At 33.4% G+C, this 14369-nt stretch overlaps 1 protein-coding gene across 4 annotated transcripts in view; it reads right to left on the bottom strand.

The window, feature by feature from the left end:
- The window catches only part of LOC131666605 (excitatory amino acid transporter), a 521775-nt gene that overhangs the window by 256020 nt on the left and 251386 nt on the right, over positions 1–14369 (bottom strand). The gene's annotated exons all lie outside the window — the stretch shown is intronic.

Below are 14369 nucleotides of genomic sequence, written 5' to 3'. Positions count from 1 at the left end.
AATTTTGGACATGAGAAAGCTGTCGGCGCGATGGGTGCCGCGTTTGCTCACTCCGGACAACTAGCGCAACCGTGAGACAACTTCAGAGCAATGTCTGACGCTGTTTAAGCGCAATCCGAAGGAGTTTCTGCGTCGTATCGTGACAGTCGACGAAACATGGATCCACTGGTATACACCAGAGATAAAGGAACAGTCAAAACAGTGGACTTTACCCGGCGAAAATGCTCCGAAGAAGGCGAAGACTGCCCTATCGGCCGGAAAGGTGATGGCCACCGTTTTCTGGGATTCACAAGGTGTGATCTACATCGACTACCTGGAGAGGAGTAAAACGGTCACAGGGCTGTACTATGCCGAATTATTGGGCCGATTCGACGTCAAATTGCAGAAAAAACGGCCCCATTTGGCGAAGAAAAAAGTGCTCTTCCACCATGACAACGCACCGGCTCACCTCCGCCGTCGCCATAGCCAAATTAGTCGAATTGGGCTACGAACTGCTGCCCCATCCACCGTATTCTCCAGATTTAGCCCCGTGCGACTTCTTTTTGTTTCCAAACTTAAAAAAGTCACTCGCCGGGCAGAAATTTGAGTCGAATGAGGAGGTAATCGCTGCCACGGAAGCCTACTTTTCAGACCTCGAGGAAACGTATTTTTCAGACGGGTTAAAGAAGTTGGAGCATCGCTGGGCCAAGTGTATTGAACTAAAAGGAGACTATGTTAAAAAATAAAACGCCACTTTTCCAAAATTTTCGTTTTTCTTTTGTAGGTTAAGTACTTATCGGACCACCCTCGTAAAAAAGTTTTTCTCTGAGTCTTATTCAATTGCAGTGTATTTAGTCTTCTTTCTTTAGCATAACATTCATGCTCATTGAGTAGCGCAGCTTCATAGTTTTGTAATAATACATTTTGTTTATTTTTCCACTCACATTTCTGGTCTATACAAGAGATTTTATCAAATTTTTCGGCCCTGCAAATTTAAAAAAAGTTGTTGTACAAATTAAAGCACCATTGAATATCACTGAATTGTAATAAATGAAATTCAAACTTACGAATAAATTTTAAGCAACGTAGCCAAAACATGCTTACACTGGCCAATCAAACCTGCTTTACAAGAGCATTTGAATTCGTTTATAACGCCTTTTTTTGCGATTTTCCTACTGAAAGCAGTAGGAAAATCGCAATCGGCTTTTCGCGCAGATGTGACGTCTGCAGACAAGATGATGCGATTCTAACCTCGCCACTATCATTTACCTCCACTTCTCCACAAAGTATTATGTGCCCTGCTTTGAGCTTCATTTTCGCCAGCCTAGTTGTAAATATTTTGCATAGTAATTAACATTGTCCTATTAAACCTAAGGCGCACATAAGCTCGCAAATGTACTCTAATGTATCTTATGCGCCATGTTGGTTTATTACAGTTAGCTATATATATGGTATCTTATTACCCAATTGCCATTAAAGTGCTGTTTGTTTTAGATATACTAAATAACACACAACTGAAAGCTGTCCAATTAGAAAAAAAATTAAAGATATAAAATACGTAAATCGTAATGGTAATAACACTGCATATTATAAAGATTGCCTAGTCTACAAACAACTTCAATAAAAATTATATTCCAAATTAAGAGAAAAAACTTTAGGTCAAAACGATAATCATACCCAATGAAATTTAAATATAAATACAGAGTCCGACCAAACAAAATATACACTTAAGCAACGGCAAAACAAAACAAAGTAAGACAGAAGAATCAAACAAATACTCAGGTAGAGCCAAGTAAACATAACAACGATGCAAATGTAAATAAACTTGAACATATGATGAAATAAATAATGCAAAGAATGGACACTATGTTAAATCTATTGACAGTATTAATAAATAAAATGGTACAATGAATGTTTGAAACTCCTTATCTGGAACGCAAATAGGCTTAGGCAGATATAGTTCGAATTAAGAATATTTTTAATCAATGAAAATATCAACATCATATAAATATCAGAAATACACTTTATAACCAAGAACTATTTTACTATACCAAACTAAACATACACAAAACTAATCACCCACACAATAAAGCACACAGAGGTACTGCAATTATAATGAAACATACACACTCAAACATACACACACACACAAGTGAAATTTTTTTACAAGTAACTAGTGTAATCATAAATGATAAGAACGGCCCGTTAACAGTAATAGCTGCTTACTGTGCCGCGAACAAAACAATAACAAAAGAAGACTGGACAAACTCTAAGAAATCGGTTTATAGAAGTAGACGATTATAATGCAGAGCTTCCGTAATGGGGTACAAAATTTAACTTGATTCCAGCATTCGGTGGCAGAGTACTCCGTGAAATTCTACAAAAAAATAACTCCACTCCAATATTCACTGTAGAACCAACATACTGGTCAACAGATTTAAATGAGCCAGCAGATTTGATAAATATTGCAAACATAAAAGATATAAATAAAAAATATTTCGAAGTATCATCATGCCTAGATTTAATATTAGATTATTTTTAAGTACTAATTTTTCTGCATTTTTTAATACTCGAAACTGTTAACAACTATGCAAAAGTTAACTGGAAAAAATATTTTTTTTGATTAAGCAACGCATAAAATGTAACTTTCTTTTTAAATCAGTTACTTTTATAGAAAGCACTATTAAAATTCTTAACGTACTCCTAACTTAAGTTCTCAACAAATACTCTATCATTATTGACTGTAAAAAAACATAGTAAATCACGTCCAATAACGTAGCTCAAAAAATTAAAAAAAGAGATTATTCAGAAAAAGATATCCGTGAACCAAATCAAGTAATGATAAATGTAAATTAAACAAAGCAAACAAAGAATTAACCCATTAAAGCCCACGCTAAGACTGGTTGAGATAGCGACAAACAAACTGTGCTATCTTTTGCATAAGTGAAAAATAAAATATACGTATTTTTTTTATGTTATTTTCAATTGTTTATAACAAATTATTTAAACAAATTACAAAAAAATTCATAATTATCAAAATCTAAATGCGGGAATCGATTCTGGAGGTGAAATCAAGACGAAAACCTATATAACACTTTTTTGTCAGAATTCAATTTGTTAGTGTAACGTAGGAATAAACAATTGCATGTTGGGGAGAAAAAGTGACCATGTCAAGTCCCAAGCAAAATCTATCTGGAATAGCAAAAAATAAACTGTGCTATCCTTTGCATAAGTGAAAAATAAAATATATATATTTTTTCTTATGTCATTTGCAATTGTTTATAACAAATTATTTAAACAAATTACAAAAAAATTCATAATTTTCAAAATCTGAATGCGGAAATCGATTCGGGGGATAAAATTGAGATGAAAACCTATATAACACTTTTTTGTCAGAGTTCAATTTGATATCTTTATGTAGAAATAAACTATTGACAAATAAGTGTTTTCATTCTCACACATGGTATCTGGAATCATATCAGTATTTTTTACTGATAAATTTTGAGATCTTATACTGTAATTGGATAAGTTTATTTCATTTCGTAAATCCTTCCGTGTTAGAGATCACGTTTGAGTGGCGGGCTAACGGTTGAAAACATTTATACATTGGATCTATTCTTTGAAATAATAATTTCGGAAAACTTTTAGTTTTTATTTTGTTCTAAATTGGTAACGTTACTGATAATGCCGAGACGGAGAATTAGCGATCTACCAAATTTAGTTGAAGATTCTGATAGTGATGAAGGTCAACATATTGATATAGCATTCATTCCTAATGAATATGAAAGTTCAGATGGAGATTCGGACGGTGATCCAAATGAAGATACATTATCAAATGAATTACCATCAGGTTCTTACGAACATGTTAAAAGTACATACACAAGTACTCAGAAATTGTTGGAACCGAATCATAAGTACAGTTGGAAAAATGATGCTTTGAATGATATTTCTCCGCATGTCGAGAGCAACTTCAATATTTCACCTATTTCATCATTGCAATCCAAAAATGCTTTTGAGTTGTTTGAGGTTTTCTTTTCGAAATCAATGAAAAACCATATCATTGAAGCCACTTCTGAAAATCATTTTGATTTATGTATGGATGATCTAGAAAAATTTATTACAATCATAATGATTACTATCTTCAATTCTAGAAAAAGTATTCGTGATTACTGGTCAAAAAAGCGAATACTTCAGTGTCCAGTAATTGCGGAACTTATGTCTAGAAATAATTTCGTTGCCATAAAAAAGAACATACGATTCTATAAACTTCAAGAAACTGATCAAAATGATAAAGTCTGGAAGGTTAGAACTCTGTATGATATGTTTCGTGAGAATTGTATGCAATTTGGTTTCTTTGACTATAATTTATCAATAGATGAGATAATGGTAAAATACTTTGGTAGGTTTGGTATCAAGCAATGTATAAGGAATAAACCCATTAGATTTGGAATAAAAGAATGGGCAGTCTGTTCTTCTGATGGGTATATATATGATCTTGATATTTACACTGGTAAATCAGGAATCGATGAACGAAATCCTTTAGTTGCCGTTGGTTTAGGGTCTAGAGTGGTGATAAAGTTACTTTCGAATTTATTAGAAAAAACACAGAGAGAAGAACTGAAAAAGTATCATATTTATTTTGACAACTTTTTCACAAACCCAGATCTTATGATTCATTTGAAAAAAAATGGTTTATCGGCGACAGGAACTGTTCGGCATAATCGTGTGAAAGTGAAAGTCGAAATGCCAAAAAAAGCTAAAAGAGGATACACTATTTCAATGCATGAAGTGAATTCAAAATTGAATTATATTACAGTTATGGACTCAAAGCCAGTATCGATTCTCTCTTCGAAATATGGAAATGAACCAAAAGTTGAAATGCAGAGATGGCAGGAATCATCGAAAAAATCTATTCTTTTTCCTCATTGTTTCTCTATGTATAATGAACACATGGGTGGCGTCGATCTACATGATCAACACTGTAATGCTTTGATGCCTACAATTCGAAGTAAGAAATGGACATGGTGCCTTGTATTACGGCTCATCCAAGCATCCTTAGCAAACGCTACAGTGATTTACAATAAGTTACATCCAGACGAAAGAAAAGGTTCCAAAGATATTGTTCAAGAAGTTTGTGAATATTATATTGACAAGTTATCTTCCAAACGTCCCCCCAAACGACAGAAACAGAGTGAAACTTCATCCCAAGAACACGTGATGAAACATGGGAGTCTTAGGAAATGTGGAATTTCAACATGTCGGACAAGAACGGAATGGTATTGTGAGAAATGTTCTATGCCTGTTTGCAAAAGTCATAAAAAAGGACATGGCAATGAACAATAATTCAATCCCACCGATTATATTTACAATAATTCATGCCAATATTGATGGATAAATACAATAATTAGCTTCATTTTATACGATTTTTTGAAACACTCTCAGGAGGCCGAATGTTTCTTCCTTCATTACAATAACTAATTGGCCTCTGACAGAAAAGTGTTATATAGGTTTTCGTCTAAACTTTACCCCCAGAATCGATTTCCGCATTCAGATTTTGAAAATTATAAATTTTTTTATAATTTGTTTAAATAGTTTGTTATAAACAATTGCAAATGACATAAGAAAAAATATATATATTTTATTTTTCACTTATGCAAAGGATAGCACAGTTTATTTTTTGCTATTCCAGATAGATTTTGCTTGGGACTTGACATGGTCACTTTTTCTCCCCAACATGCAATTGTTTATTCCTACGTTACACTAACAAATTGAATTCTGACAAAAAAGTGTTATATAGGTTTTCGTCTTGATTTCACCTCCAGAATCGATTCCCGCATTTAGATTTTGATAATTATGAATTTTTTTGTAATTTGTTTAAATAATTTGTTATAAACAATTGAAAATAACATAAAAAAAAATACGTATATTTTATTTTTCACTTATGCAAAAGATAGCACAGTTTGTTTGTCGCTATCTCAACCAGTCTTAGCGTGGGCTTTAATGGGTTAAAGAAAATGTTGCAGCAAAATAACCCAATAGGATTCAATTTGCTTAAATAAATAAAAAAAAAAGAAAATGTTGTATGAAGAAAAAACACAATGTTTGAGATAGTTTGCTCAGCATTTCATGTGTGTGCGCATGCGCGTACTCTGTAAGAGTGTGTGTGTGTAACAGATGCGTATAGCGGCCTGCGAGCCGCCGATATATCTGTCTTTAAAAACTTCACTTGGACTGTAACATTCTGACTGTACACAACTCGCTGCACGATATCAAAATAAATCTCTATATTAAAACAGAATCTTTTGTCAACCGTTTTGTTCTATCCTCTGCTCAATTCAACAATAGGTTATCGGCCCAGCACGCTTACACTGCGCAAAGATTGACAAGTAATCAAGTAAGTAGAAGTGAGTGATTTAGACGAAAAAGTGTAGATGATAAATTGATGAAATCACGAGTGGCTTAAAAGCTAGAGAGAGTAGACGAAGGGATAGAGATGACACGATATAAAATGCAGGTTTAAGTTTAGAAGTGGCAGTATCACAGAAATGTGAGTTTTCAAAAGTCTGCGATTTAGAAGCGTGAGTGTTACTAGAGGAATAGTGCAAAATAAATCTATCGAAGATAGTAGCATCGCGAGTGTTTTAGAGGTAATAATAAAAAAATTTGGAAGTTCGTTTGATAGCAAGCGTTATATGTCTCGACCGGCTTAACAAAGGTGCGACGCCATGACCCCGAGTCGAGCACGAGTTGAAGGCATAAAAGATGCGAGCATATACAGTAACGCCGTCTTCCTATCGTGTTTCCGAGCAACAGGTCGGCGCGTGCCTGAAATTCGAGGAAAAAGAAAAAAAAAGAAAGAATATGAAACGAAAACAAAAGTTATTGGGTTATTATTTCAAATCATCAAATTAAGTAATATAATAAAATAGATGTACTTCGAAAGTAAAATTGATGTGACTATGACATTAAATAGAAGTAACTAGAAGAATAAATTAAAGTGATTAACGAATAAATTAGATGTATTCGAAGAATAAATTAGACGTATTTTATTAATGCAAAATTAGAAAGTTGTTAAAATTATAAAATGTTATATCAGCCAGATTGTACAAAATCAATATGAAACTGATCATAACGTAAATTCTAAATGCAAAGTCGAGTAATTTCGGGCGATGTTCGAACGTTTTTTCTCAATAGACTGGCGTGAGCTTGGAACACATTTCTGGCGCTTTGCATGTGTGCGATCGCCCCCTACTTTTAAAACTTTGTCGTTGTACGATTTTGTTTTTAGTGGGGTGCATGTGTTGAGTATTAGTGTGTGCTAAGAGCAAACGTTGTTTCCAATCCGAACTATCAAATGTTTTGACAGGAAGGAAAAGAAACTGCAAAATATTCATGAGAAACTAATTGAAATGTTTGGTATTTATCTAGAGGCCTGCTACTCAACTAAATGTGTGACGTCACGCAACATACTGATGCCGAAACCGGCACTCGTCCGGGAACACCCCCTTTAAGAAGGGCTCATGTTTCTCATGGTAAGGATAACAAAATGATAACAATTAAAATAAAATTACATGCATATAAATTACATGAAGATTTAAATAGAAGTCATATTATAAGTAGATGTGCGGATCCGCCACTAGAAGATTTTAAATTAGAAGCTAGAGGTCAAGCAAATATGGCCAATACTGTTCAGCCTTCCCTTGGTCACCGTGGTGGCACTGATGCTTGTTGGCGTTGCAATGAGCATGGGCATGCTAAAGGTGACTGCCCACTCATAGCAACAAATGAGTGGTTCTGCTACGTATGTCGTAGGATAGCCTCTCACAATGGAAGAAGCTGTCCTAACAATGGACGAGACAATTATGGATCTAGAAGGTATCTAAATAACAATTATAGAGGTAATTACAAAAGGAGTCAGGGTTCGGAAGGAGTCGGCTATAACGGAGGTTTTAGAGGAAGAGGCAATAATAATAATAAAAATAGAGGTAGGAGTAATAATTATCGAGGTAAAAATAATAAAGGAAACAAAGGTAAAAGTCGATCCTTTAAATCCAACGCTAGACCATACACCCCACACAATCAGCAACAGAATAATGCCAAAACTGCTGCAGCACATACAGCGGTCCAAGGTAAGGTCATACCTCAATCCATAATATAAGTTTCCTGGCTGATTCCGGTGCAACAGAACATATAGTAAATAAAGGCTTTATTCTATCCAACTTTAAAGAATGTTCCGGGGCAGTTATTAGAAGCGCGAATAAAAATAGTACTGCTGATATTAAAATAGATGGAAAAGGAAACCTTGTTCTAGAAAAACTTGATAGTCAGGGTAAAACTATTGTACTATCAAACGTTCTAGCTGCGGATAATATTAGTGAAAATCGAAAGTCACTTAGGAAGTTTGTTGATGCAGGTTTTAGTATATATTTAGATGATCGAATTTTGAAAGTTTTTGACAAAGAAACAAATAATGTGTATTTATCAGGCGTTTATAGTAAACCAAATTGGATTATATCGCTGAGTATTAAGAGTCCTGTTGATGCTTTAGAGGAAAAATATCATAGTTATAGATGTGACGCGAGAATGATCACTCTTGATGAAGTCCTCGATGAAACTCATATTAAATCATCCGATCAGTTAGACGAAAATATTAAAAATAAAGATATAGATGCTGAAATTGAGAGGGAGTGCATTGTGGACGAAATAAATTCTAGTTCAATACTTAGCAATAATCCCTCACTCAAATACTTAAATTATAGATTAGTCGACTTAGATAGTTTAGAAGATGCAGATAAAATAGAAGACTTGTTCACGTCATTTGAATTAGAAAAACTCCACACCGAAAAATTAAACGAAGGTATGTTATGGCATGTTAGATTAGGTCACCCTTCATTGGCTTATCTCAAAGAATTACAGAAATTAGATGTAAACTTGAAAGGGATAAAATTCGATAAAAATATAATGAACTGTGAAATTTGTATTTTTGCTAAATTGACGAAATTACCATTTAAAGAAACTAGAACCAGAGCGACAAAGCCACTTTATATGATTCATGCAGATACCATTGGTCCAATTAAACCAACTTCATTCCCAGATCAATGTCGATATATAGTAGTTTTTGTAGATAACTACACCAAATTTGCAATGGCCTATTCGGTAAAACACAAGTCTGAATCAGGTGATTGTCTAGAGTTTTTTCTGGTTAGTGCACGAAATCTGCTAGGTAAAAATGAAAAGGTCAGTTTTATCCGTGCTGATAATGGTACTGAATTCACAGGAGGAAAGTTTTTGGAAGTAATGAAAAAGGAGGGCATAGAACCAAATTTTTCTAGCCCTTACACTCCACCACACAATGGTACTGCAGAAAGATTTAATAGAACCCTTATTGAGAAAACTAGGTCACTTATGATTGATTCCGATTTGCCCAAGAGTATGTGACCACTTGCTGTAGATGTATCTATAAACTTATATAATAGAACTCCTAATAAATCAATTGACTTTAAGATTCCTTTGAAGTTGATAAATCCTGAAGGCAAATGCCACATCGACAAAATTAGAAGGTTTGGAAGTATTGCCTATGCTACGAAACACTCCCTTGAAACAAAATTCTCAGCCAAGGCTATTAAAGGTGTGCTGATAGGTCAGACATCAATTGGTTATATACTATGGCATCCTAGCTCGGGCAAATTTGTCCACTCAAAGCACGTTAAAATCAAAGAAAAACTAACATACAAAAATATTGAGAACAAAAGAATTTTAGAGGAAAGCATTAAAAGAAATCAAGATATTGAATTAGAAGATGGAAAAGAAAAGACAGTGCATTTTTATGGAGATAATTTGGAAGTATTAGAAGTCGAAGAAGATAATCTTAAAAACATGAAACTGACATCAAACCAAAACATGAGAGTCGATAGCTCAGCCAAACCTAAATCTAAAGGGAGTAAGAAGGCCCGATCTAAGGAACAAACTATAGATGTAGAGTCCATTAGAAAGCAACCGAAAAGAAATGTAAAAACTGCAAAAGACTATAAGACCATGGATACAGGAACTTCTGATGCTCGAATGGTAGTAGATGTCAGCTTTGCGTTTTTAAGTAAAATAAAAAGCATTGACTTAGAAGATAAACATGAGTCAGTTTTTGCTCTTTCGGCTATCATAAATCATGATCCCATTAGTTTTAAAGAAGCAATGAATATGGAAGACAAAGATGAATGGCTTATAGCAGTTAAAGAAGAGTTGAAATCAATGGAAGTCAACAAAGTTTGGAGTTTGGCCAACAGTCTTGAAGAATGGTAAACGAGCAAATGTTATTGACTCTAGATGGGTATTCAAGAAGAAATTAGATGAATTATACATACTGAAAAGAAAAGGTAGGCTCGTTATTAGAGGATTTATGGATAAAAATAATTATGAGCTCAGAGAAACATATGCACCAGTTTCTAGACTGCCGGTTATAAGAGCAGCTCTAGCTATTATAAACAAATTGGATTTAGAAGTCCGCCAGTTAGATGTTAAAACAGCTTTCTTAAACGGTACGTTAAATGAAGATGAAGAAATTTATATGGAGATATCAGAGAGCTTAGAATTAGATGAATTCACTAGAAAGACTAAAGTTTGTAGATTTACATAAGGCACTGTATGGTTTGAAAACAAGTCCCAAGAAGTGGAATGAACGTTTCACAGCAGAAGTGCTAAAACTGGGTCTGCAAAAAGATATTAATGAGCCCTGCCTGTTTACTTATAGATATCAAGGGATTGTTGTTTTTCTAGTCTTGTATGTGGATGACATTATTGCGGCGAGCAACTGCTCAAAGAAATTAAAAGAAATAATAGATCATTTGAGCGGTGTTTTCCAAATGAAAAACTTGGGCGAACCAAAACAGTTCTTAGGCATGACTATAAAGAGAGATAGAAGTAATAAAATATTGACAATCAATAAAACAGAGTATGTTTACAAAGTGTTAGAAAGTGTTAATCCACACGAAACACCTATGGTTACTCGACAAGCTAGAAGCAAGAAAATCTACCAAGATCAAGAAAAGACTAGAAGAAAATTAGATGTCTCATATAGAGAGATCATTGGATGTATTTCTTATCTGGCAAATGCTTCGCGACCGGATATTTCCTTCGCGGTAAATTTCCTCTCGCGTAAGCAATCTAATCCCACCGAAGAAGATTAGTTAGATGTCAAAAGAGTACTTAGATATTTAAAGGGGACAGTCAAGTTAGGACTTACTTTTAGAGGTAATGGTGATACTTTAGAAGCTTACTCTGATTCAAGTTTTAAAGATTGGTCAAATTCCACTTCCACAAGTGGCTTGGCCATTTCATTGTATAAAGACACCGTTGCATGGAGAAGTCATAAGCAAACTTTGGTAACTTCTTTAACTTGTGGGTTAGAGTATTTGGCTATGAGTGAGGCATGCAAAGAAATCGTTTCGTTAGATAAGGCATTAAGAGATATATTAGGCTACACTATGTATCCAGTTACTCTGTACTGTGATAATCAATCTGCCAGAGATTGTACCCAAAAGGAGGGTAGTCACAAATTTAAAAATTTTGATGACACTTTAAAAGAGATTAAGAAACGTCTGGATGAAAGAGAAAGAATAGGTGTTAAAAGAAAGTTGTCTGATACTCACGGAGATTACGTGAAACAGTGTGCTTTAGAAGGTAAAGTCAATATTAGACGGGTATCTACTCATGATAATACCGCTGATATATTTACTAAGCTGCTTCCTCTTCAATCATTTAGAAAATACAGAAATATATTATTGAATTATTGCAATTGATTCTAGATACATAAATGTAAAACATTCTCCTATTTAAATTTTCAGAGGCGGCTGCGGTCACTAATGCTGATTAGAGACGATAATGATTTGGTTAGATGAACTTAGAAGTACTTAATTAAGAAGATGTAATATGAAACAAGTCAAAAGTTAATTATGAAAAACTGTTAGTTCCTTTTGTATTTTAGATAGTAAGTTAGATTCCAATATTCATTAGAATGTTGTGCGTTCTGTGATCAAAGTATATATATATTATTTATTTAATTAAACAAATTTAGTTCGAAATTAGATGTGACATAATTAATGTTTAGAAGTTTTTTTTTTCTTTTGTATTTAATGTTTAGAAGTTTTTCTTTTGTATTCAAACATGGAATGCAAAGCAAGAGAGGGAGTGTTTGAGATAGCTTGCTCAGCATTTCATGTGTGTGCGCATGCGCGCACTCTGTAAGAGTGTGTGTGTGTGTAACAGATGCGTATAGCGGCCTGCGAGCCGCCAATATATCTATGTCTTTAAAAACTTCACTTGGACTGTAACCGTTTGACTGTACACAACTCGCTGCACGATATCAAAATAAATCTCTATATTAAAACAGAATCTTTTGTCAACCGTTTTGTTCTATCCTCTGCTCAATTCAACAACACACAAATATAGAATTATCTTAAAGTTTGTACCCAATAAAAGCAACGCACTACTCGCTATGTAAAGCCACTAAATGATTGTAAAGACCAACGAAGTTCATACCATCTATAAAAAACCATATGGTAAATGGGCCATATCTGATGAAAAAAAACAGTAACTTTTGTCAGTCATCTATCTACAGAATTTATAATTCACAAAAGAATAATCACTATGCTGTATGCTAAGCCTATAAATGTATAAAAAAATAATCCTTGTAATTAGCATGCTCGTACTAATAAAAGAAGGTCCGCAGGTGATAATCGCCAAGAGAGATCTTATGAGGTAGAAAGAGGTGGTACCCACATTGAGGTTTCACCTATCCTAACTCTACCTTTCTTTATCTTTTCGATATTTTCAAGTTCTGTCCCGTCAAAGTTATAAATTTTCGCGATTTTTTACGTTGCTTTTTATACGTAAATTCAGCAAGCTTTCAGTTTTATTTCTCTTTTATCCTCGTTGCAATACCCGACGTTGTTGTGACTTAAATGATCATCTTATATATTTTTGGAGTCACTCTACACGATTCGAAACTCAATTTTTTTCCATGATATCTTCATTATGATTATTTTAGAATTTGAACTAAATATTCTATAAATTTTCAAGTTATCTTTAAATCACGTTTTATATAAAAAATATTAGTTTAAGCACATTCAAATACAGTCAACATTTAAATAGATAACATTTTGAAATTGAAGTATTGAAATATATAAACTTTTTATCGTATGTACATATCTCCCTTCGCATAATCCAGAGTCAATGACAGGTACGTAGAGAAATAAAGTGACTCCATCTTCTTTTATCATTTTATTTACTTTTTTAATATTTCTGAAAGATGAGTGCATACATTTTTTCATTTTTGTATAATTTAAAAACATTTTAATTAAATTTATCGAAGGTCAAATATTGTGAAGAAAGTATAATATTGAGAAGATGTTATTCGTTTATAACTATTTTGAAAATTTTAAATTAATTTAATGCCAACATTTTTTATCTAAAAAATGTGTCAAACATTGAAGTTTATTACAATGAGCACACTTTAGGAAGCTTTCATCTAATATTTCTTCTTCATTGAAGCAAACTTTATTTACATTTCTAAATTTGCCGGGATCGGCTACAACGTATCCACTTTTTATACTAAGCGTACTGTAGCAGTGGTCGGAACATGTTTGCTGTGAACTGATTATGAACGAGTGAATGCATCTTTAAGAAAAATATTTTATTATGAACTTGTTGTTCAATCTTTTCCAATAAGATTTGATTGTCAATTTCTCGTACTAGAATCTTATATTATCTAAAAAAATATACATCTAATGGTAGAAAAAGTCCTGTTATATTTGCAGGTATTGTTAATAGGTTAACACAATCATTTTTATCAGGTGTTAAACAACTAGTCAAATGATCTGCTGATTGTACAGTATAACTATCAGTTAAAAATCTTTCAAGTGTGGTGTTAAGCACTCTATTATCCACTTTCTGATATGTTCCTTCGTTAATTTACCAGATGTACTACAAACTACAACCAAATTACTCGATGTATTCTGTACTATTTCTTGGTGAACTCTAGGCCCAAACTCCTGTAAACCAGTAATTTCCTGTAAACATATTAACATAGGGAACAGAAATTTATCAGATGCTGTAATTAATTATTGACTGAATTATGATTGAATGAGTTGTATTAACAATATTTTTTACGAATTGCAAAGTATCTTTTTCACCTCGATTACTTGAAGTTCATGATGAAAAGTATTCTTTTAAAAAATCAGACTAATTAGAGTTCATAAAAAAATCTAGATTATAATGAGGTATTTTACTATTCATAAGTTGTAAGTGAAGAGACTTGCGCTCTTCAAATTCAGTTTTTCTTGACTTAAATGCTTCCTAGTTACAAGTATTGCTACTTTTCTTAAAGAAAAAGATTTGTT

Source organism: Phymastichus coffea, unplaced genomic scaffold (genome assembly GCF_024137745.1).
Source record: "Phymastichus coffea isolate CEN01 unplaced genomic scaffold, Cenicafe_Pcof_1.1 PCOF00004, whole genome shotgun sequence".
NCBI lineage: Eukaryota > Metazoa > Arthropoda > Insecta > Hymenoptera > Eulophidae > Phymastichus > Phymastichus coffea.
This window is presented reverse-complemented; position numbering and strand designations above follow the sequence as displayed.